At 36.7% G+C, this 25,927-nt stretch overlaps 1 non-coding gene across 1 annotated transcript; it reads right to left on the reverse strand.

Annotated features, from left to right (window-relative positions):
* Positions 1-19,731: 19,731 nt before the first annotated feature.
* Positions 19,732-19,833, reverse strand: LOC114028166. Its single transcript, XR_003567327.1, has one exon. It is a non-coding gene; the product is annotated as a U6 spliceosomal RNA (small nuclear RNA).
* Between the last annotated feature and the right edge of the window lie 6,094 nt (positions 19,834-25,927).

Here is a 25,927-nt window from a genome sequence, read left to right on the forward strand (position 1 = left end):
AAAGGAACTTTCCTGTGAGGAGTGATGCTACATATTAACACAGTTGAAGGGTGGATGAGGGGAGAATTCTAAATCAAAGAGCAGAGAGGACACTGAGATTTTGTGTAATGGATAAAGGTCTAGAATTTACCAGGCTGACATTTTCTCATTGGTGCTGGGGCTAAATTATGATCTATTCCCTGAATCCTAGGTCTTTTGACTGTGCATGGAAACTTTACATTGATTCTAAGGGCTTATGGGACCCAATGGACTTTACCATTCTATTTTCCTTGGTTTGGTCATGTGCATGTTTTAGGAAGAGGAGAATTTCATTGGGATAGAAGAAAATAGAATAGAGGAAAACTGAGTTACCTAGGAGAAGCTGTCTTTTCATCACTCTGAATAGAAAAGGGGAATGGGAATCAGAGGATCAAAAAATAAACAGCTTACTGCCCAATTCTAGACATCTATTTTTGTCTCTTCAGACATCCCAGGACCCTCCAGAGGAAGCATTTAAATACTTACAGGAAACAGTCACAGGAAGCAGTGAATGACAGAGAAAAGACCTCTGAAATGGGAGTTGAAATCCTAGGCCTACCTCTGGCCTAGTTATATAGCTAGTTATATAACCAGAGCAGGACACCGCCCCTCTGTGTTAGCAGCCTATGAGATGGGGATAGAACTTAGCAACCTTTGAAATGTCCTCTAAGGTAACTCCCTTCACTCAAGGGCACTAACAATGAAATAAAGTGCCCATTGACTCAATTGCCTGCTGCTTTTTGATAGATTCTAATAATGCCCCTTCCTTTAGGAGAGTGGTTTTCAAACTTTTCTGATCATGCACCTCTACCAATAAAATTATACCCTGTTTTCCTCCAGGAACTCCCCCCGCCTCTCCACATACCTTGGGTTTGAAGAAGACAATGATTTTTCTAATGGTAGCTAAGAAGTTGTTGTGGTCCAGGTTTCCTGAAGTACCCAAGCCTATCTGGCTCATAAGGGCAAAGGTTGGGACCTCACATAGCTGTGGGAAGGAGTAGAGTGAGAGAATATTGTGCCATAATGGATGAAGGGCAGGTGAGGGTGTATTGGAGACAAGTCCCATAATTGACTATCCTGTGAAGGGAAGGATGTGATTCATCTTCTCACTTACTGATTGGTTGACCTAAATGGGAATAAATCATGGGCTGTGTTGGGGAAAGAGAGTTACTGAGCATGGTTAGTTTCTTTCTCAGGAGGATAGGGGTGCTATAGAGTGAAATTTTTCCCCGTATCTTTAGTGCTCACAAATTCCCACAAAGTTCTCTTTTCTTTCAACTGGCCTATTTGTTTTTCTTTTTTTTTTCTATATGAATGTTCCAAAGATTTATTTCATCAGTTGGAGAACTCCCAGCATGGGAGCTCTCTCCATCAATGTAGACATCACACTATGACTTAGTAGACATTTCTTAGGAAATTGCATAAGGTCCATAGAGATTAAGTGACTTGCTCAGGATCACACTACTAGTAAATGTCACAGGCCTAATTTGAATCCTTCCTCATTTTAAGCATGGCACTCTATTCACTAAACCATAGTGCCTCTTGTTTTTCTTATTCCTTAACTATTTATAGAACTGTGAAAAGAATTAAAAAAAAATTGGGGCAGCTAGGTAGTGCAGTAGGTAGAGCACCAGCCCTGGAGTCAGGAGGACCTGAGTTCAAATCCGGTCTTAGGCACTTGATACCTACTAGTTGTGTGACCCTAGGCAAGTCACTTAACCCCATTGCCTAGTCCCAAAAAAATTCCTTTAGGTTGTGTAGGAGTTCTTTATCTGAGGTCTGATAATTTTTTTTAAAAAAACTTTTTGATAAATGTATTTCAATGTAATTAGTTGCCTTGGTATTTATTTTATGTATTTAAAAGCATGATTTTGGGGGAGAGGTCCATAGGTTTCACTAGATTGCCAAAGGTCTCTGTAATGCAAAAACAGAAAAGGTTAAGAACTTTGCTTTTAGGGAAAGAGCATAACTATCTCAATTTGGATGAACTAAGTCAAAAAGTTTTGGTTTTTATTTTTAAAAGATCCATGAATACCTATAATTCTAGTTGTCCCTGTTTGGCCCATCTTTAATCTCAGGAACATATTTTTTAGCATCTATAATGGAAAGGGGGGGAAAAGGCAAGATGCAATAAATATCAAGAAACGTTAAGTACTGTACTTCATTTCTCAGCAGCATGATCTCAGTTTTGATTTCTCTCTGCAGTGCTGATTTTGCATTCTATGAAGCTGACTAACTTGAGCCAAACACTGCTGAGAACTGCTGAGCAGAGGTTTGGATAAAGATTTCATGCAGGGCAAAAATGGTCGTAGTATTAAGATAAATATAGGATGATGATGATGGGATTTGTATCTATGGATCATATCCACATGAAGAAGAAAGCAGAGACTGTAATTTACCATCTTACCCCATCCCACCCCCAGGTCTATCCTCATTTTCATGTCTACAAGGGAAGTTTTACCTATTATATAAGTATAAGTGTCTTAACAATAGAAATGGATCTCGTTGGCTTCAGCCAGAAACTCTAAATCAGTAGTTTCAAATTTCTGCCTGTCAAGAGCCTAAAGGATTTTCCAGGATAGAAAAAGGATAAAAGAAGGAAAAAGGGAGTAAGAGAAGCAGTGAGATAGATAAAATCATCTGATTCAAGGCAAGAATTGACCTTTAAAATACTAAAAAAAAAAGTTCAGTGATCTAGGGGCAAATCTAATACTCGTTGGTGGAGCATTCTCCAGGGATCTCAATATCTCCCTTTATTCCTAGCCCTCTCTTCCCTGACCCAGCTTATTTCAAGTTCAGTTCTTTTCCTGGATTTCTCCTCTATTTCCTCTTTTTTGCTATTATAAGAATAAAAATTTCTATAAGTCTAGCAGTTAAAACCTTACTCTCCAGTAAGGTTTGATTACAAGAATTCACTTCATTTCACTTCACTTGAATAATTGATATTGTTGTGTTGCCTCAGTTTCCTCATCTGTAAAATGAGTTGAAGAAGCAAATTGCAAACCACTCCAGTATATTTGCCAAGAAAACCCCAAAAGGAGTTGTGAAGAGTTGGGCATGACTGAAATGACTGAACAACAGACAAGTTTACATTGGTCAGAGTTCTTAAGACTTAGTTATTTGTCTTTACAACATGGTTGCTATTGTACAATTATTCTCCTGGATGTGCTCACTTCATTATGCATCTGTTCATACAAGTTTTCTTAGGTTTCTGAAACCATTCTTTTAATGATTTCCTATGTCACAATAATACTCTATTACATTCACATACCATTCCAGAAGAACAAAAATTAAGCGTATTCCTTACTTCCTGACACAGGTGGTGGACAATACAAAATGAGATATGTATCTTTGGACGTGGCCAATGTAAAGATTTGTTTTGCTTTACTATGTTTATTTCTTACAAGGGTTGTATTTTTCAGCTTTTCCTGGGGGGGAATGGTGTTGGTGTTTGAAGGGACAGAAAACAAATGTTTGTCAATTGAAACATAAGTAAAAAATACCCTATTATGTGTCATGTCTAGTGCTATGCTAGGCTTAGGATATAAAGAAAAAAGTGAAATGGTCACTGACCTCAAGGAACATCTTATGGAAGAGAAACAATATGTACATAGAAAATTAAAAAGTATATACAAAGTAATTTCAGAGGGAGTCATGTAGATGGGTAGGTGGGTCATATAGTAAGCTTTGAAGAAAGCTGTATTGTAAGAAATGGAGGGTAGATTCTGGGACAGAGCTAAGATGGCAGAGAAAAGGCAGGGACTTGTCTGAGTTCTCTCAAATTCCCCTCCAAAAACTTTTAAATAATGCCCTAAAACAAATTCCAGAGCTGCAGAGCCCACAAAAGGACAGGGTGAAACAATTTTCCAGCCCAAGACAACTTAGAAGGTTTGAAAGAAAGGTCTCACTGGGGTGAAAGTGGAGCACAGTCCAGTACAGGTTGTGGCAGCAGTGCAGATTGGGCCCCAGCAAACTAGGAGCAGGCCTTGAGAGTGACTGAATCAGCAGCCACAGTGATTGTGGCTGCTTCTGGAGCTCTCAGCCTGCAGATAGCAAGCAGGTTGAATAACTGGTCCAAAGCAGATCTCTCTGTTGGTATATCTCTACTGGCGCTGGGGTCAGGACTCTACTGCTTTGCCCATACTTGGATTCGGGCCCAGTTCTGGGTGCCAGTCCCAGGGCAAGGAGGAGCAGTAGCACATCAGAGCTGACGGCCTCAATGGAGCAGGGACCCTCCTCACAGTTCCAGGGCAGAAAAGAGTGCTTTTCTGCCAGAACACAGGACAGGAGAGTAGTAAACATATCTTTCCCTAGATCATTCCATGTTGGAAAAAATGAAATCTTACAGGTCCTATAAGTATCTCTGAAAATAGTTGCACAAAATCCCTGAAACTCGAGACAGTGCACCCTGAAGGTAGAGTCCCATTTTAGCAAAGAATTAAAACTCAAGAAGTAGGTTAGAAAAATGAACAAACAATAGAAAAAATTCTGACTATAAGAAAGTTACTATGGTGACAAAGAAGATTAAAACACACACTCAGAAGAAGATAGCAAAGTCTAAACTCCTACATCCAAAGACTCAAAGAAAAGTATGAATTGATCTCAAGCCATGGAAGAGCCCAAAAATAATTTTAAAAATCAAGTAAGAGAGGTAGAAGATAAATTGGGAAGAAAAATGAGAGTGATGCAAGGAAATCATGAAAAAAGAATCAACAGCTTGGTAAAGGAGGCACAAAAAATACTAAAGAAAATAACACCTTAAAAACCAGAATAATCCAAGTGGTAAAAGAGGTACAAGAATCCATTGAGGAGAAGAATGCCTTGAAAAACAGAACTGGCCACAGGGGAAAAAGACATACAAAAATTCACTGAAGAGAAGAACTTCTTAAAAAGTAGAAGTGGTCAAATGGAAAAGGAGGTATAAAAGCTCACTGAAGAAAATAATTCGTTAAAAATTGGAATTGAGCAAATGAAAGCTAACGACTCTATGAAACATCAAAAAAAACCCAATAAAACAAGATCAAGAGTATGAAAAAAACCAATGTGAAATATCTCATTGAAAAAACAACTGACCTAGAAAAGAGATCCAGAAAAGAGAGTTTAAAAATTATTAGAGTTCCTGAAAGCCATCATCAAAAAAAGAGATGACATAATCTTTCAAGAAATTATTAAGGAAAATTGCCCTGATATTCTAGAACTACAGGGTAAAATAGAAATTGAAAGAATCCACTTATCACCTCCTGAAAGAGATCCCAAAATGAAAACTCCCAATAATATTATAGCCAAATCTCAGAGCTCCCAGGTCAAGGAGAAAATATTGCAAGCAGCCAGAGAGAAACACTTCAAATATCATGAAGCCACAGTCAGGATAACACAAGATTTAGCAGCTTCTACATTAAAGAATTGGAGGACTTGGAATAGGGTATTCCAGATGGCAAAGGAGCTACAATTACAACCAAGACCCAATTGTCTAGCAAAACTGAGTATAATCCATTAGGGGAAAAATGAATATTGATTGAAATGAGGACTTTCAAGCATTCCTGATGAAAAGATCACAGCTGAATAGAACATTTGACTTTCAAGTACAAGAGAAGCTCACAAAGGTAAACAGGAAAGGGAAATCATAAGAGACTTAATAAAGTTCAACTGTTTACATTCCCACATGGGAAGATGATACCTGTAACCCATAAGAACTTTGTCATTATTCAGACAGAAGGAGTAGATAGACGGAAGGCACAGGTGTGAGTAGAATATGATGAGATGTGGTATCTAAAAAAATAAAATTAAGGGGTGAGAAAGAGGAATGCAGTGGGAGAAATAGAAAGGGAGAGGTAGAATGGGGTAAATTATTTTACATAAAAGAGACAAGAAAGAGCTTTACAGTGGAGGGGAAAACTGAGGAGGTGGTGGTGGGGGCACTTGAACATTAATCTGAACAGAACTGGCAAAAAGAGGGAATAACACATACTCAATTGGGTATAGAAATCTATCTTACTGTATAGGAAAGTAGGAGGGAAATGGATAAGAAAAGTTGGGTGATAGAAGGGAGGGTAGATTGGGGGAGGTAGTCAAAAGCAAAACACTTTTGAGGAGGGACAGGTGAAAGTAGAGAGAGAATAGAATAAACAGAGGGGGAAATAGGATGGAGGGAAATATATAGCAATCATATGGTGAAAAAATTTTGAAGCAAGTTTCTCGAATAAAGGCCTCATCTCTCAAATATTAGAGAAATGAGTCAAATTTATAAAAATAAGAGACATTACCCAATTGATAAGTGATCAAAACATATGAATAGTCAGTTTTCAGATGAAGTAATCAAAGCTATCTATAGCCATAAGAAAAAAGATGCTCTAAATCACTACTAAATTTAGATTCTGCCTCCGATATTGATCCTGGACAAACATACCACTTAAGCTCTAGATGCCTCAGGCAACTTACTTGGATTTATCTAGTTCTGCCTTTATTGGGGGAATTCCCACACTACAAATCTCTACTACTGAGGGAATCACATAGCTTTGTATTGCTCACTTTTATAGAGATCCTTAAGGTATGTGAAAGGGCAACTAGGTAGAGCAATGGACAGAATGCTGGGCCTGGAGTCAGGAAAATCAGAGTTCAAATCTGGCCTCAGAGAACTGTGTGACCTTGGACAAATCACTTAACTCTGCCTTGGTTTCCTCATCTGTAAAATGAGCTGGAGAAGGACATGGCAAACCACTCTAGTATCTTTGCCACTAAAACCCCAAATGGGGTCAGGAAGAGTTGCACCTGACTGAAATGACTGAACAACAAAAAAAGTGTATAAAGCACTTTACATACTTATTTAATTCTTCCAATAGCTCCAAAAGTCAGGTTGTGGAGGTATTGGTATCTCCACTTTACAGAGTTCAAAAACAAGAGGCTGGGTTGTGCTCAGGGTCACATAGCTAGGGAGAGGCTGAATTTGAACTTGAGTCTCTCTTGACTCCAAGTTCAGTGTTCTGTTCACTGTGCCTAGCCTCCTATTAATATCTTCTAAAACAATAGAAATATACCTCCTTTTCCTCATATTGGTATGTTGAGGTTATGCTATTGTAACCAGTGGCTTAAGCCACCAATGAAGAGAGTCTAATGAAAATGGGCTAAAGCCCCTGGTTCCATGCTCATGAATTGAAACAGTTCTTATTGGGCCAGATGGCAGTGCCTGGAGTAGGCAGCAAAGAATATCTGCCTGGGAACTCTTTGGGCTTCTCAGCTACCACCACCTTCACTCTAACTCAGAACAAACCTCCCCTTTCAGAGTACAGATTATAGAAAAGGAAGGGCTGGAAATGACTCAGTAGAGGACCAGTGGCCACCAGGGCCTCTCCCCATCTTATATATGGTTTACTGAGTGACCTGGTCAGATATAATGAACTTACTCTTTAAATCTTTAGAGAGGATCCCTGGAAACCCCTTTTTAGACCCCAATTTGAATCTTGACCCAAGGTGAAAACCAATATTTTATTTCAACTGATTGTGTTTTTCTTCCTTGTAGTTTTCATTTTCTTAAATGGTGAAAAATTCCTTTTAGGCAGTGAGGTACAGTGGAAAATCTGGATCAGGAGATAGAGGACTTGGATTTAAATCCCACCTTTGACACTTACTACCTGGGTGATCTTGAGCAAGACACTTAACTACCCTGAACCTCAGTTTCCTTAACTATAAAAATGAGGGGGGGTTCAACTAGGTGGCCTCTGAATTCCCTTTAAGTTCTAGGTTTATGATCCTATAACTTTGGGGATGGGTTTTTAGATCCAAAGTAAATTAGTGAAGCCTTTATGTAATCTAATCATCTATATGAGTATAATTTTAGATTTTTGTTTACTCATTCTACCTTGCAATAGGCACCATCCTGGTGAAGTACCTCTTAGGACCTTTCCAGTTTTATTAAGGATTTCTGTGAATAAGGCTAAAAACTTATCTTTTCCAAATATTCATTTGGATTTCCTGGCCTTGAAAACATTTCTAAGCAGCTGTTAGTAGAACATCTAGAAAAGATCTAAAAGCTAGGAATCTCTTTCCTTGTGAAAAGCCCCATGAGGAAAAATATTCTTGGATTTATGACTAGAACAGTTCACAAAAAATAGAAACTGAAACAGAGGTCTAGCATTGTCTCCACTGAGAAAAGTCCCTTTAAGTCAAACTGTAGATTGATGATTCAATTGTCTGGCCTAATCTCCCTCTCTTTCTCCTTCTGGGAAACATTAGGGATTCTTCATTTGAAGTTAGAGAGTTCTAGAAATGAACGTATCCTTCCATAGATGAAGTTATTTGGAGGAAAAGTTTTAGCCTAAGTAACAGAGAAACCTATGGGAATAATCAAGAGCACATGGCAAATGTAATATTTATTGCTTTGATTCCTTCGGGGTGGAATGAGAGTCTCTGTTCATAAAAAGCTAGTGTACGAGATTTAAAAGTGAAAAATCCAGTTGATCAGCTATACTGACATTGACACACTAAACTTGAATGAATTTAACCTGGGTTATGTCTGGATAGTTCTCAAGCAACCAGCTGATCTAGGGATTACCCTCTCCTTCCCCTCCCCCCGCACTCTGTTAAATATATATATATATATTAGGATCATGGATTTAGAGCTGGATTTGTCCATAAAGGCCATCTAGTCCAACCCCCTCATTTTGCAAATGAGAAAACTGAGCCCTTGGGAAGTGAAGTGACTTGCCCAAAGTCACATAGAATAGTAAAAGGTTGAGCCAGTGTTTAAACTCAGATTATTTGATTTCAAACCTAGTACTCTTTACACTATACCCTGTTGCCTAGTCAGTTGAGGAAAAAAATCAACTTGATTCTTATGTGTCATGTATAAGATACTACCAATTGATGGACTAAAAGTTCCTCTTTTCACAGCTTTAACTATTAAACAAATTGGCTGGTTGTTTTGGCATCATATAGACATAGCCTGATAAGTCATTTGCATTATGATTTTATGGCTTAAGGTTTTTTTTTTTGTTTTTAAAGGAAAGAAAAGCAGGCACCTTCGTGGTCAGGAGTGGTTAGGATTGGATTTAAAAGACAGTATGAGGCTAAGAGTGCATGGTTATCTTGATATTTTCAACCTTTTTTTTTTTCCAATTTCTGAGGCTTTTGGATAAGACAGGACCTAACTGAAACTAGGATTCAAGAGCTTTGGTTTTGTGAGAAGAAATGATAAATAACCAACCAAGTTTAGAAGCATGCTTAGTATAGAGGATGTTCATAGAACAATAGAATGTTGGGCAAGGAATGGGTTTTAGCTGATTAGTTCAACACCCACCTTGAGGATGAAGTCTGGTTTTTGTCTTTGTATCTTCAGCATTTAGCACAGTGCTTTGTGCATGGTTGGTGCTTAATCAATGTTGGTAGAAATTGAATTAGTTGAAGAAATGGTTCCGGGGAGCTTAGCAACTTGCCTTGTGGCAAGGGACAGAATTTGAACTAAGGTCTTCTAATTCCAAGTTTTGTGCTCTTTCCATGAGTTGGTGTTTCTCTGGGGTCTGTTCTAGTCAATTGTAAGTCATGTCGTTATTTCCCTGATGTCATGGTCCTCTTCAAGAACAAAGGACAAACCACATAACCACACAGTCTGAAAAGCAAGCCAAGGGCTTCTGCACAGAGAAAATAAGTTTTAATGCCTGTAGGTACAAATAGTAACAAAGCTATAACTTAGAGTTATACATATCCCCTGTTTTAGGTTATACCTCCCAGGCCCTAGGTTTTTTTCTTCACAAAACAAGCTAAGAGAACTCAGAAAACAGCTGGTTCAGATGATCTGAACAAATCTAATCAATTGCCTCTCATTACTGTTCTTCAGTGCAGGTGTATGTGCTGTGTGTGTGTTTAAGTGTGAGTTTGTGTATGGGTATAAGCATGTGTGTGTAAATTTGAGTGAAGGTGTGGGTGTTGGGGGAGAGGGGTCCACTAGGACACAGTACCTCTTAGATCAGGGCTCAGGGAACAGATGGGACTAGGCAGCTTCACCCCTGCCTAGCTCTGTCTCTGTGTGCCTCCCTCATTCTCTCCTTTTCTCTCTCCATCTTCTTCCTCACAAGTATAGAAAGAGTTGAACTGTAAGTTCAAGATTACACTAGGTGAAAGATAAGAGTAGGTAGAAATTGTGAAGTGGGGACAGCTAGGTGGCGTAGTGGATAGAGCACTGGCCCTGGATTCAGGAGGACCTGAGTTCAAATTTGGTCTCAGACACATTAATACTTACTAGCTGTGTGACCCTGGGCAAGTCACTTAACCCCATTGCCTAGCCAAAAAAAAAAAAAAAGAAATTGTGAAGTGGGTGGGATAAGTGGGATGTGTATTGGAAAGAGAGGGAGTGAATTGAACTGATGGTGTCAGTGTATTTGAAGGAGTTGGAGAACTCAGAGATGGGTTTACATGAGAATCAAGAAGTAGTTTACACAAGGGAGTTTGTGTGAAATTTGCAAGTTGAGCAAGTTAACTGGGACTTGGCATGAGTAAGAAAGTGTACAAGGGGGCTGAGAATGCTTTGTTCTGTATCCTAGCACCCTTCCTAGTCCACCAAATAGTGATTCCAGCCTTGTAACTGGCAGTAATGAACAGTTTAATCTGATTCTGTATTGTGCAATATATCTGAATGGCAAGTTTCTGAGTGCCTAGCACTTCCAGGGCCTTGCCTGGAAAAAGTGTGCTGGCATGCAGACCTTGAGACACAACTGTGACTCTAAGCAATTGTACAGTGACACTCTACAGCCTATGTACACTCACTGAATCCCCTTTTTGCTAATCACTCACATTTCACAAACACTTTCTCTTATACCATGCTGATTCATGGATAGCCCTGCCCATGAAATACAAATACTACTCCCCATCCATTGTCCTTCCTTTGTAGTTCCTAGGTTTGTTTACAACCTACAAGATGACCAACATTAGCTCTGAGCCTACTTTCTGATGTTTTTAAATAGGTCTGGGGAATCAGTGACCAGTTCCTGGTCCTTTAATTTCAGGTGTAGAATTGGCCATTCTTTTTTTTAATATTTAATTTTTATTTTATTTTTCTCAATTACATGAAAACAAATTTTTAAAAAAAATTTCAGGTTCCATATTTTTCCCTCTGTCCTTCCCCTCCCCAGTCCTTGAGAAGGCAATCGATAGATTACACATATCAGTCACACAAAACCTTTTCATATTAACCATGTTGCAAAAGAAGATGCAGACCAAAAAACAAACCAAAAAAAAAAGCCCAAAATCAAGAACAATAAAGGAAGTAAAAAATATATATATACTTCAATATGCATTTAGATTTCATCAGTTCTTTCTCTGGAGATGGATAGCATTTTTCATCATAAGTCCTTTGGAATTGTCTTAGATCATTATATTGCTGAGAATCGCTAATTCATTCACAGTTATCATCATATAATATTGCTGTTGCTAAAATAATGTTTTCCTGGTTCTGCTCATTTCACTTTGCATCAGTTCGTATAGGTCTTGAAATGTTTTCCTGAAAATATTCCCCTTATTATTTCTTATAACACAATAGTATTCTGTCACAATCATATACCACAACTTGTTCCCAAATTGATGGGCATCCCTTCAATTTCCAATTCTTGGCTGCCACAAAAAGAGCTGCTATAAATATTTTTGTATATATAGGTCATTTTCCTTTTCTTTGATCTCTTTGTGATGTAGACCTAGTAGTGGTTTTGCTAGTCAAAAGGTATGCACAGTTTTATAGCCCTTTAAGCATAAAAATGTCCATTTTTTCAAGTATCTTCACTGTGTGAGATACATGCTAAACCCATTTGTTTATATGTCTTCACGGGTTTAGGTTGCACACGAAGTATGTATCGAAGTAATGAAAACATTAATCAGAGATTTCTTGAAATCTGCAATGTGGTTGAACCATATTACTGTCTTGCTCATATCTCTCTATTTGCTCCACAAGAAGAGCATGAGGGACTTTGTAAAATATTTTTACTGGAATCTAGAACCACTCTCCTTAATCCACATTTTTTAAATCTAGCAACCCGGTAAGCTTGACACAAAGAGGAATGAGGTTAATTTGCCGTGACCTGCTTTTGACGTTGCCATGCTGGCTCTTTTTCATCATTTCTTCCTTTTTCAGATGTTTGCTAACAACTTCTTTATGGGAATTTAAAATGCGTTATAAATAGCGTGCACAGATATTTTCTGCTAACTTCTGGTTGGTCATGTGGGAGCTTTGGGGCTCCCTCTGGCCATATAATGAGCTATTAATGAAAGGAGTTGGCGTTTTGCTATGAGATGGAAAACCTTGAGTGGTCCCTTGGTCCCCCCCCCCCCCAGTTCTATCCCCAGCAACTGATGTGAGGGGAAGGATTGCATATATTTAAAGAAGAAACAGCTTCTGACCTGGGCCCTCTTGGCTGTGATTCTCCAGGTGGCAAGATGTATCTCCACTGATGGAATGAATATCTTCTACTCTGGCGCTGTGGTGACCCTTCCCATGCGGCAGAGAGTGCTGGGGCCCACAACTAGGTGAGCTTGTACCTGGGTCCTTGGCAGGTTCTGGGTCTTTTGTGTTTTCTTCCTTGAATATATGACCATATCAGTTTGAAAGGTCTGAGTTTGATGGCAGCAGTATCTATTGGAGTGGTTGGTTGGATTCGTAGCAATGGCAGTAGTAGATTGGCTGGTGGCAAGGGAAGCTTCTTCCTGGAAGGGGGCAGCTACCAGAAAGAAGATCAAACTTGGGTGTCTGATCAGACTATATGCCTAGTCAAGGTGAAATGTAAATTGCTTGATTAGCTGTATTGTGTACCTTTTCCATTCTGAGAAAAATCTCTGACACATTCATCTTCCTAGTGTGCAGGTCTGATCATGTTACTCTTCTTCTCAAAACCATCTGATGATTCTCTATTACTTGTCAAAAATACTCCAAACTCTTTGACTTGGCATTTAAGGCCCTCTATACTTTTTAGGTAGCCTTATCTCTCACTACTCCCCCTCATAAACTCTAGACCCTGATAGTTACTGTCCTTTGAACACATCTCATACTTTCCTACTGCTCCATTTTTACTCATGACATTTCCTTTACTCAGAATTCCATGCTTTCCCCAAGCACTAATTATTTTTGCTTGGAATGGAATGGTATTGCAAAATATTTACTAATTGCTTTCTAGATGCCAAGCACTATGATAAGGGTTGGGGATGCAAATAGAAAACTGAAATATTTCCTGCTCTCAGGGAGCTCACATTCTAATTGGGGCAGACAACACATAAAAGGAAAGTGCAGTTCATAGAAGATAGAAAGTTCAGGTGGTATTTAGGTAGGGAAAGTAACAAGAGAATAGTGAGTCCAAGAGTTAGAGTGGTGTGAGCTTCTGAGATATCTCTAGCAGAGGTCAGGATCTGGGCAGGGCAGAGGAGTCAGACTCCACCTTATAGTGGCCTCCTATGCCTGGTGTGAACTGGGCAGTGGGACAATGAGGGTTGGCTGGGGAGGGCATAAATCTGGCTCCCCTTTGAGGCAGCATATGTTGTTGGTATATCTTTCTGCCATTCATTGGGGTGGGGAAGAGGAAGGCCACCAATTCCCTATCATGAAGCCTGTGGAGGTGCCAGATTCAACAGTTAGCCAAGGCAAGGATCTGTTGCTGAAACTCAGCTGAAACACTATCACATTCATAAAACCATCCTTGATTTTCCTAGCTATAAATGATCTTTTCCTCATATGATTCTATTGCACTTTGTACTCTTCTCATGCCCTTAAAATATTCTCATTTCTATCACACTTAACTGTGTCTATTCCATATCCTTTCTACTAGATTATAAGCTCTTTAAGGGTAAGGAATATTTCTTTTTTTTTCCCTTTCTTTTCTTCCTTAGCACTTATCATAGTGCATTGTACATAATAGTTATATCTATCCATCATATATATATGTACATATATATACATATATAGAGAGAATGAACAGAAAATATTTAAATATGTTTCAGATGGATTAAGATATAAATCTTTCTTCTCTGAAATGAATATAGTTAACAAATTCTTAATCTAAAAGTATGAAATAATGAACACATTGCTTGCCAAATGTCCTTTAATTCAGAAAAAATGTATCTTTTGATACTGATAGATTAAATTATCTGTTGCAAAAATACATAGCTTGAGAGAAATCCTAAGAGGAAAAGCACTATCTCCAAATATTAAAAAGCTTCCATAGAAACAAAGGATTAGATTTATTCTGTGTAATTGTAGGGGACAGAATTAGGACCAATAACTGGAAATTACAAGGAGGCTGACTTTGGATGAATATGAAGTGAACTGTTAGAACAATTAGTGCTGTCCAACAATAGAATGGGCTGCATCAGGAATCACTGAGTTCCCTGTCACTGGAAATGTTTAAGTAGAGGTTAGATAAGGACTTGTCAGGGATATTGTCAAAGGGATTCGGGTATTGGGTAGAAAATGGACTAGATGACCCCAAGATCCTTTCAGACTATACATTTCTACAGCTTTAGAACTCCAAGTATGTGTGGCATTAAGTGGAGTGGGTGAAATGAAGCTAAGAATGGATTGACAGGAGAGGTTTTATGCAGTACTTTGAGAGGATTTCAGGGTCTTTTTCTTTAGAATGGTGATATGCCCTCCTTCCGGATCAGACATCTTTTCTTAAATATAGTGTTTTTGCTTTCAGAATGCTGTAACATTAGTTACTCCACAACAACTTTGCAAGGTTGAAGGCCAGGGATTCTGATGATCATTTTGTAACAGGGGAAACGGAGGTCCAGAGGAGTTAAGTTACTTACTGTGCCCATGCAACAAGATGGTGGGCCAGTTGGAATTGGCATCCAGGCCTTCTGACTTTTGGCCCAATATGCTTCCCACTAGAAGACATGGCTTGATAAACATCAATAACATTGTTAAAATAACTTTCTAGATGTGTGGTTTTTCAGGAATGTTGTAGTTACAAGAGTCACCAATGGGATTTGCATTTTAATAGAAGTCATATAGTTCTTAAATGACTTATAAAAGTACACAGATGAAGTTTACATGGTTCAATGGAAAAAGTACTGGTTCTAGAGTCAGAGGGTCTGAGTTAAAATCCTACTTCTTGATAAATCACTTAGTCCCTTTGGGCCTCAGTTTTCTCAACTAAAATGAGAGGGTAGAACTAGATGGTCTCTGAAGACTCTCCCTATCGATGCTCTTATGATTCCTTCTTGCTAAAGAGTATAGTCAGAGTTAGTTAATAAGTTAATTTTCACTATTGGTTTTTAGTAACTCCTATCATTTACAAAGTCTCTTACTAATTCATTGAATCCGCATTGACAGAAATGGCAACAGTTCTCAAATAACTTTTTTCCCTTGCATTTTTTTTTCATTCTTCTCACAAGCCCCATTGTCATTTTGAGCTGAGATATTTTAATGAGTTTTTGAATGATTGTTTTCCACTTTTCCTAATATTGCCACTCAGGTCACTAAATTAGAGGAAAGCATTTTAGCGAATGGGAGCGGAAACAAAAAGCATCATTAGTGGGAGGCCTGCTGAAGTCACAGCTATTAGGAATGTGAAATGTCACTTGACTAGTGGTGTAGAAAAAAGGCTGCCAGATGGAAGGGTTAATTACTAGAAGCCAGTTTCAAAAGGATACTGTGTCACTTATAAAAGCCATTTGTTAGCAGTGATGAAAATAACACATTTCTTTCTCTTATCACATTTTGCAGTAAAACGACTAACTGGCCCCCTCCTGGAATGTGGCAGATTGGCAGTTCACTTGCCAAGGTACCTATTTTCAAAACTACCTTTCTAGTTTCAATATTGTCTGTCTGCTAGGCACCAGTTTATTAGAAAAGGTATCCCTCCGTATTCAAGTCTTCAGGTACTTCTGATGTCGAGTCACCTAGCAAACAGACTTAGAAAATTAAGGGTTAGTCCATCTGATTGGAAAAAATATCAGAGCATCAGCTTTGCTCTTACTTGGATCATGAAGAAAGGATACATTTCTCTCAGTCTTGGTCCAACTGCTTGATCAAACCAGTAATGATGTACAGGTATAAGGAAAGTGTACACAAATGCATGTGTAGATAAATACATTTATTAAGCACTTATCATGTATCAGATATTGTCCTATGCGATGGGGAAGCAAATAACAAGCAATAAAGACAGGCTCTCCCCTAAAGGAGCTTACATTATAATGAAGGAAGATGAAAGGAGGGGAAGGAATTTGGAAATGATAGCATGGAAATGGTGGAGAGTCTTGGTTCCAGGCAAGATGAATGGTAAGATGAATGTGATGGTTTAAATGGACATGGCATAGTTTGGAAACTTGCTTGGGAAGCATTTATAATCACCCTATCTCTCTCTCATAATATATAATATATAAGTAAATATTGCATATCATTGATTATATTATCAAATTGCATTACAATAAATTATATCATATTAAATATTATATACTATGTAGTAAATATTACATGCTACCTATTATATATAACAAAATTATGTTAAGTATATATTATGAATACTATAATATATAAATATATAATAATATACATATGCCCAAATGTATTCATATTTTCTCAATTTGTAGCTTTAGTGCTTTACAAAATTCCTATGGGACTAACTGCTTCTGATAGCTTCCTAAGTTTCCCCTGTTTTAGCATTGTTGCAGATCCAGCAGAAACTAATAAGGGTGAGGTGGAATATGCTTGTATTTATATTTATGTCTTATCTCTAAAAATAGATGATGAAAAGGTTTTTCCTCTGTAAGAGGAATTTCAAGCATTAAACAGAGAGGGGAAAAGGAATTCTTCTTGGTAGTTATCCCAAATCATACATTAATCTGCACGTACATAATACTGACCTTTGTGATTTCCTAGAATAAGAGACAAATACTAGGGGAAACTGCCATTCTGAATGTTTAATAGCCTTTAACAATTAGGTGATGTCAGGGTCAACCATGGTCTTATTAGCACTGTCGTAGATATATCCTTAGAATTGAGGAGTATATCCTCAGAATGAGATAGTTTTCCTCAGGAAAATAACATGCATAAGACCAATTAAAAAATGCTAAGAAATAAGAAGAAGGAAAGATGATTTCTAGAAGAAGGTAGATTAGGAAAGACCTCATGGATGAGATAATATTTGAGCTAGACCTTGAAATAAATGTGGTTATCAATAGGTAGAGATGGGAAGAAATCATGTCAGCAATGGGATGGATGGAATTAGGAAAGTTTGGGCTATCATTGGGGGACAGTGAATAATCCAGTTTGATTGGAATATAAAGCTCATGTTTGGGAGTAGATGATTGACATGTTGACCTTGAGGTTTTTGGGTGAAGGAAGGGAAAAGGGCAGGATATCTCAATAGAAATGTCTCATTGACAGTTGAAAATATCAACTTCACAAGAGTTCACAAGAGAGGTCGATGTTGTTCTTGGTTTTCGATTACCAAGGGAACAGGGATAGCAAATGAATAGAAAAGAAGGCCAAGGACATAGTTTTGGGAAGCCTAAGCATCATAATATCAAGAGAACATGAGAAGGAACTGAAGCCAGGTAAAGAAAGAGAACTAGCATTTGTTAAGCACCAACTGTGGCAGGCACTGTGCTAAGCACTTGACAAATATCTCAGTAAAGAAAACAAAAGAACAATGGTTAAAGCAATTGGACCAGAACCAGGATAACTTTTCTCAAGTCATATATACATGGACTGAGTGTTTCCTGTGTTTTCTCTTTATCTGCTAGCAGCAAGATTGTGCTGATGGAAAGGGCTTTCGCTTAAACAATTTGTGAACTGATTATCGACATACATGTGTCAGGAGTTGTGAGTTGCCCTAACCAGGCATGTTACCTCACCATGTATGTTCCTTATGCATATATCTCTTTATGTAAATTCTCTATGCATATACTTCCCTATGTATTCATTCCCTCTGTGTGTGTATGTGTGTGTCCCCTCACAGGGGGGGAGCATGGTAACTTATATAAGAGTGTATTCTTTTGTGTATCGGGGATCCTTGTTTTTACTTATTTTCATAACTGATTATCTTTTTCTTGGAACTAAGGTGTATTGTAATTGGTCTAGTTAGAAGAAAACACAGGGGCTTGTAGCCCTCATATATTTTTGAGTAATACTGGCCCTCAAAGAGTACTGAACCTGGGGTAGATTTTTGTAGGTCCTCATGTAGTAGGTCTGTTATTGCTACAGAAAAATGGAAATTGATATATTCTTGGTGAATTTTTTTGAAACACTAAATTCTATGCAATTTTTTCTAAATAGTTGGTGTCCTCCCCCCTTTCAGATAGCTTTAAAACTGTTCCACCAACTCCCTTAAAACTGTGTGATCTTCAGTTATGGAAATCTTCTGCATGTACTTGGTTCTATCCTTTGTGGGTTTTTTTTTTTTTTTGCCATTTTCATTTCCAATATCAGACATTAAGATGTTGGAGTCCAAGTGTGGTAGCTCCACCATTATTTATGGGGAAAAGAGTTTTTTGGGTGGAAGTTTTAAAAGATCTTTTCCATTTTTCATGTTTTTTAACATTGTTTCATTGTATCCTTAAATGTTCTTGAGATGATCTTGCTCAGTTTGGATTGTCCAATTTTCTATAAACTTGTTTTGCTCTCCACTACTTCTCACTATTTTATGAGGATTCACTACTCATAACATTTCATCATCCTATTCTGTAAGATTATATAAATTAATTTATGCTATAAATTGGAGTTGTCTTTGTTTACAATACCTCTCCACTTGATCTCCATAAGGGAATCACAATTTTACAGACCGAGGTGGTTTTTTGGCTCTTCAGCTCTTATTCATCATGTCTATTGATTTAAATCTGTTAAAATTCATCACAAAATAGTGGCAGTCTGTGTTGGCTTCTGTTCTTTTATCCATCATTCATTTTTGGCATCAAAAGCTTGCTTAATTTGAACAATCTTGCCCAATTGTTTTCAAAACTCACAGGCTTAAGAGATAACTGAGTAGAAACTTGGGTATTTTGTTAAGCTTTTTAGTATAACACGAAGTGCTGATGTTGGTGAAGAATATAACATTTGTGAACTCTGAAAAAGAAGACAAGAATCAGACTGTAAAATCATTCTGCCCCAAATGCATTCTTTATGATGAAGATCAATTCATGCAAGGTGTTTCCCTAACTCCTAAAAAAGTTTTGTGTGAGGCGAGACATTAGCTGGAATCATGACTAAAGGGGGAGCTTCAGACTTTAGGCTGCTAAATTTAGAGTTCTGACACTGTGTGAACTACATGTAGGAACAGCTTGTATTCCTGCCACAAAAAAAGGAAACTCTGAAGTGCTCCCCTAGGCATTATAAAGAAAATCCATGAAAAACAAAAGATTTTCCTTTGGAAAAAGGATGCCACCTACCGTGCACTGTGAGACTACAAGAGCTATTGACACTATTTATTTGGACCCATGGAAAGATCAAGCTTCCTGAAAAGAATATAAATAACACATTGAAGAAACTACAAGTAATACCTTCTGGGATTATTACCTAGAGCATGGCTATGAATGGCTAAGGCACCTAGGGAAAGGTTGCTCATGGATGGGTAACAGCATTTCCCAAGAACTCAGTTGTGTGTATTTACCAGTGTACATTTTTGATCTATAAATAACATGTATTTTCTTTCTTGGGCTTGTGAACTGTGTGCTTTTAAGGGGAATAGTGAAAATATAGTAAAGTGGTATCATCTAGTTAAGTCTCCAGATTTTATGGGTAGGGGCAATAATTCACTTCACAAATTTGCTTGTTATCCTTGTGCAGGGGCCATGCTAATCTTCTCTGTATCATTCCAATTTTAGTATATGTGCTACCGAAGCAAGCACTAGGGGCAATAATTCAGAGAGATGAGATATCCCCTCAAATGTCAGGGCCCTTTGTGTCATTTAAAAGCTTTGAACATAAGCAGAGGTATGCTGGTAAATATTTAATAACTAGCTATCTGAAAAAAAAGAAAAAGTAACCATGACACACTTTTAAATTAATCTGCATTATTAACATTTTCTCCATCACTTTTTTAAGTCTAGATAATTAACAAAACATTAAAACAAGCCCGAATTTATGCTGTTTGCTGACTTCTGAGGTGTAAATACTCACATTGAAAATTGAGAAAGACTTTGTTTAGAGCTGGCTGCAGCACACCCCTGAAAATAAGCATTACATCTGTAATATCTGTAAAATCTAGAGGATCCCTAGTGTAGCAATCTCTGAGGAATTAAGATATATTTTGTGTGTGCTCAGAGGTAATTAGGCAGCTTGTCAATTCATATTTATAAAATACTTGCTATTGATATATGACATGATGGAAAGAGTACCAATCAGCAGTGAGGGGATCTTGTTATATACATACATACATACATATACATACATACATATGTACACACACACATATATAATCATTGACCTAGATATGTAAGGCCAGAAGAAAATAAGTTATCAACTATCTCCTCTTACCTTTATTCAATATTAACGCTTACCAGAGGTAGTATACTGAAAAGGAACACACAGTAGACTGGCAATAAGAGGACATAAATTCTAGTTCTATCTCCAAGGGCACGGCTTTTCGTCTCTCTAGGCATCTATTTCTTCATCTATAAAATGAGGGAGAGTGGATTAGATTGTCTCCAAAGCCATTTGCTGTTCTAGAAGTCTGTGAGTCTTCATATTTCTATTATATTCTAAAAAAAATCCTGTTTTGGATTTTCTTAACCTTTACAGTTAAAGAGGTGCTTTGTTATGTACAATTATTTATCTATTGTTGCATTTGTTACTTTTTTTTCAGTGCATTGAACAACATAGTCCGCAACTTCAATAAAAACTTTGTTTAGCTTTAGCCATTATAGATGATAACAAGTTGCCTGATGAGAGATGTGAGGGTCATGGAGGAGGAGTTACACAAATTCATTTGCAAAAGGACAATTCATGGTCTATATTTATGAGTCTTAGAAAACATCTCTCCCGGCCCCCCTCCTTCCCCTCAGTGGAACTGTGATAATTCCATTACTCTTTGAGATTTGGGGGCATGTCTTAGAAGGAGATTTTTCTTTCCTTTTCCATATTATATCCTTATCTACAGTTACTACTGTTGTCATGGAATAAGTATTAAAAGTGGGTTTGGAAAACCTGAGTTTGACTACCAATTTCACTACCAGTTGTATAACCTTGATCAAATCATTAAACCCTTTCTGAGCTTAGGTTCAGTCATCTATAAAATGGTATAATAATCTTCTTTTCCCTACCGTATGGGGTTATAATGAAAGTACTTAGCAAGCCTTAAAGTATGAGCTATAATAAGGGAAAATGCATAGAAAGAGAAGCACGGTGAGGACAAAATATTGGAGAATATCAATATTAATCATTGGGGAAGTCACTAGTGAGACACTAAGAAGGTGCTTCTAAAGATAGAAGAAGAAAATGAAAAGATTGGGATGCCGTAGAAGCCAAGGCAGAAGAGAATATCAAAGGGGTAATGAGTAGTCAATAGTATCAAAAGATGGTCAGTAGGAAACTCACATGACAATGTATATGCACAAAATTATTTATTAAATGTACTTTCAAAACATCATAAAAAGAAATAATCTAATGCTATAAGAAAGGGTTAATATGATGAATCTTCAGAGAAGCATGGATTTACATGAATCGATGCAGTGAAGTAAGCAGAACTGCAGAAAATATGAATAGTGACTACAGCAATGTAAATGGAAAGAACAGTCGTATACCTATGAATCAAAGGTAAATGATGTAAAATTATAAAGAACAATCATATATGTGGGGGTTTTTTTGAGGCAATTGGGGTTAGGTGACTTGCCCAGGGTCATACAGCTAGTAAGTGTCTGGTCTGAGATCAGATTTGAACTCGAGTCCTCCTGACTCCAGGGCCAGTGCTCTATCCACTGCACCACCTAGCTGCCCCTGGAACAATCATAATTTGAAAGAAGAGATATGAAAGGATTCTGCCAACCCACCCCTTCATGGAGGTGGGAAGTCAACAGTTTGTTACACATTGAATATTTCCAGACTTTTTCAATGTATTGATTAGTTGTGCTGATATTTTTTCTTCTTCTTTTGTCTTAAAAATACTGTTTGTTATATGGGATGGCTTTCTGGAAGAGGGAGGATACTGGGGAAAACTATGATGGTGTTAAAAAACAAGACTTCAATAATATGAACAAGTAATTTTTAGATAAAGAAATAAAAACAATTTATAGTCATATGAAAAAGTGCTAGAAATCATTATTGATTAGAGAAATACACATTAAAACAACCTTGAGATGTCATTTTATACCTATCAGATTGGCTAAAATGATTGAAGGGGAAAGTGACAAGTGTTGGAGGGAATGTGGAAAAAATGGGACACTAATTCATTGTTGGGGGGATTGTGGCTGATCCAACTATTTTGGAGAGCAATTTGGAATTATGCCCAAAGAGTTATTAAACTCGCTATACCCTTTGACTCTGCAATACCACTGTTAGGTTTACTTCCAAAGATGATTAGGAAAAAACGAAAAGAACCTATATGTTCTAAATTATTTATAACAGTTCTCTTTGTGGTGGCAACTGGAAATTGCAGGGATGCCCATCAATTGGGGAATGGCTGAACAAATTGTGGTATATGATTGTGATGGAATACTACTGTGCTATGAGAAATGATAAGCTCAATGATCTTAGAAAAACATGGACAGACTTCCATGAAATAATGGAGTGAAATGAGCAGAACCAAGAGAACATTTTATACAGTAACAGTAATTAAAAACAACCTTGAGGAAATAAGCAATTTTGACTATTTTAAATACCCAAATTAATTATAAAAGACATATGAAGATGTTATCTGTATCCAGAGAAAGAACTGATAAATAGAAGTATGTATAGAATGGTTTTATATATATATCTCTATTTGTGTCTAGTCATAGCTATCTCTAGGGCAAGGGGGAGGGAAAAAAAAGAAATTTATATGATAACTTTATTATATATTTAAAAGGAGAAGCAAGTTGTATATAATAGATTTGCAGTTCCTTGTACAATCTTTTTTATTGTATTATGTTATGGAAATGCTTGTTTTATTCCATAAATTAAAAATAAAATAAATAAAAATTAAAAAGCATTCATTCATTCATTCATTTATTAGTCCTACTTTTGTTTATTAGAAAATTTGTAGTCACAGGTACCACATTTAAATTCTGGCTCTGCCACCTTGGTGACCTTGGACAAATTCCTAATCCTCTGTGGGTTTCCATTTCTTCACTTTAAAATGAGGTAGTTAGACCAGTTTTCTTCAACCATATCTAAGTTCTTATCAGCTAAGTAACACACATTTAAAAAAGATAATACATTGCAAAAATAGAAGTCTAGAGTTTTTCCTTTTTAATTTTCCTTTTTTAACCTCTTTTTTTGTACATCAGGTGGACTTTTTTCCCTTGTATCATATTTCTGAACTTATTTGTCTTGGGAATAAAAACAAATTTGTATGTATTTCAGATGTATGAAGCTGGATTTTATTTTCATACCTTGCCTTCAGGTTTTAATTTTGTCATTGTGTGGTGTACAGGATTCCATATCAACACAAATTTGCTTTATGCATTATTTCAGATGGCAATGTATCTGCTACGGTTATTAAAAAATCATAGTTAAACTCTGTAGTTTATGGTGGCACTATTCTTTGTTTCTAGTGTGCTGCAATAACAAATTTAGTTGCTAACGTCATTCTTAATATTATTGTTTTATATCTTTTGTTGAATTTATTTGAATACGATCCTCATAGGAACAACTTTTGCAATAGAAGGAATATGTACATTTTTAATTTTTATTATGAATGTCCTTGTTATTTTTGAAGAATATTTCTACTGTTTTAATACCCACAAATTTTGAAATAAGGCTCTTGTTTGGCTCCATTGTTTTGAGAATATATTATTATTTACTGTCACAAAGTGTATTTATATGTAGTGATAGTTTCTACCTAATGTTTCATTTGCATATCTTGTACAAGGATTTAAAATTTCCAAACTTCTTTAGACATTATCTTTGATTTATTATGTAAGTATTGTTTATTTCTCTTTCCAGTATTTTAGATGTGAGCATCATTTAAAAATATAATTAATTCTTGTAGAATCCTAGCCTTTTTTCTAAGTAAAGCTCAGTGTCACCTCCTGTAACATGACTTTCTTGATCCCTGTAGTTGTCAGTAATTTTTGAAATTACTTTTCATTACTTTGTCTATACTTTGAATATATATGTATATGTGTATATATATATATATATATATCTGTGTATATAGCAGGTATGCACAATGCATTATATACTGGCTCACTCTGGAAGGGTATTTTTTCACTGGCCCTTCTCCTCCTTAGAAGAAGAGACAATGGGAATGCTTCCCCAAGATATCAATATTGATATCTGTATCTATATATCTTCTATTCAGTCTATGCTCCATGCACGCCTACTGTGTACATCTAGTATCATCCCAGTAGAATATAAACTTCTTTAGGTGGACTTTTATTTTTTGTCCTTGTATTTTAGTACCTTGCATATTTCCTTGCACATAGTAGGAGCTTAATAAGTGTTTGTAGAATGTGTTATGAATTAAATATTTCTGCTAGTAGTTTTTCTGCTGATCTCTGCTTGATCTTTGCATCATGGCCTCTCATTAGTATCTTTAAATATAATTCCAGTGAAGAGTGACTAGGATGAGGAATTTTAAACTAAAGAAAGGAAGATAGATAAAGGACATAATCAATGATTTAAAATAATTGAAAAGTTGTTATTTAGTAGAGGGATTAGACAGCTTTATGGTTCTATAGCCTGGGTTCTTACTTTTTGTTTGTAGTGGACTCTTGGGGGCAGTTAGGTGGTGCAGATCACTGGACCTGGAATCAGGAAGACCTGAGTTCAAATTCAGCCTCAGACACTTACTAGCTGTGTGACCTTGGGTAAATCACTTAGTCGCTATTTGACTCAGTTTCCTCATCTATAAAATGGGGATAATAATAGCACAGGATTGTTGAGAAGGTCAAATAAGCTGTTATTTGTAAAATTCTTAGCGTAGTGCCTGGTCTGTTGTAGGTGCTATATAAATTTTAGCTAATGTTATTATTATCATTATTATTTTTTATGAAGCCTATAGACCCTTTCTAAGAATAATGTTTTTAAATGCATGGAATGAAATAGGAAAACCAATTAAGTTAAAACATAATTATCAGTATGTGAATATGTATGTATACACACATACACAAATATATGTGTCTGACATACATATGTTACACACAATACACTTATGTGTATGTATATTACATATAACAAATTTATGGATCTCAAGAACATATGATTTTTGAAGTCAAACTAGCATCAGAGTCAGATTTGGGGTAAATGAAAGAAAGAACTTTTGAATCACTGAAACTGTCCACCAGTGTAGTAGTATGACTTACCAGGTAATTAAAATACCTCTGCAAATATTTCCACTACTATCTACCTAATATGGTATAGAAGAGGCTCCTGTTTTGTTCAGAAGGGAGCTTAGACATATAGGTACATTCCTTGCAGTTCTAAACTTTATACTTTTCTTACATTATCTTGGAAGAGATTTTTTTAATTCCCAGAAGTTATGACAAAGTCATCTTTTGCAAATTGCAACACTGAATATATTCTTCACCTCTGGCTAGGCCAAATTTTTTCTTTTCTTCTTTTTTTTTCTTTTTTCTATTTATATTTTCTGGATATAAATTGTACTATATTGTGTTGAAGCATCTAGTATAATTTTTTTCTTTTAAGTGCCCAGAGTTACCCTGATTCTGGGCATCCAGTTAGTGACATCATGTTCTAGTGACTTTATGGATCAGAATCCTCTCTAAACTATATTTATGAGCCTCTGTCAATGTGTTTTACTTTTATCAGTTAGCCATAAGGCACACAATTCACAATAATAATAAT

The sequence above is a fragment of the Vombatus ursinus genome, unplaced genomic scaffold (assembly GCF_900497805.2).
Source record: "Vombatus ursinus unplaced genomic scaffold, bare-nosed wombat genome assembly UNPS02014870.1, whole genome shotgun sequence".
Classification (NCBI taxonomy): domain Eukaryota; kingdom Metazoa; phylum Chordata; class Mammalia; order Diprotodontia; family Vombatidae; genus Vombatus; species Vombatus ursinus.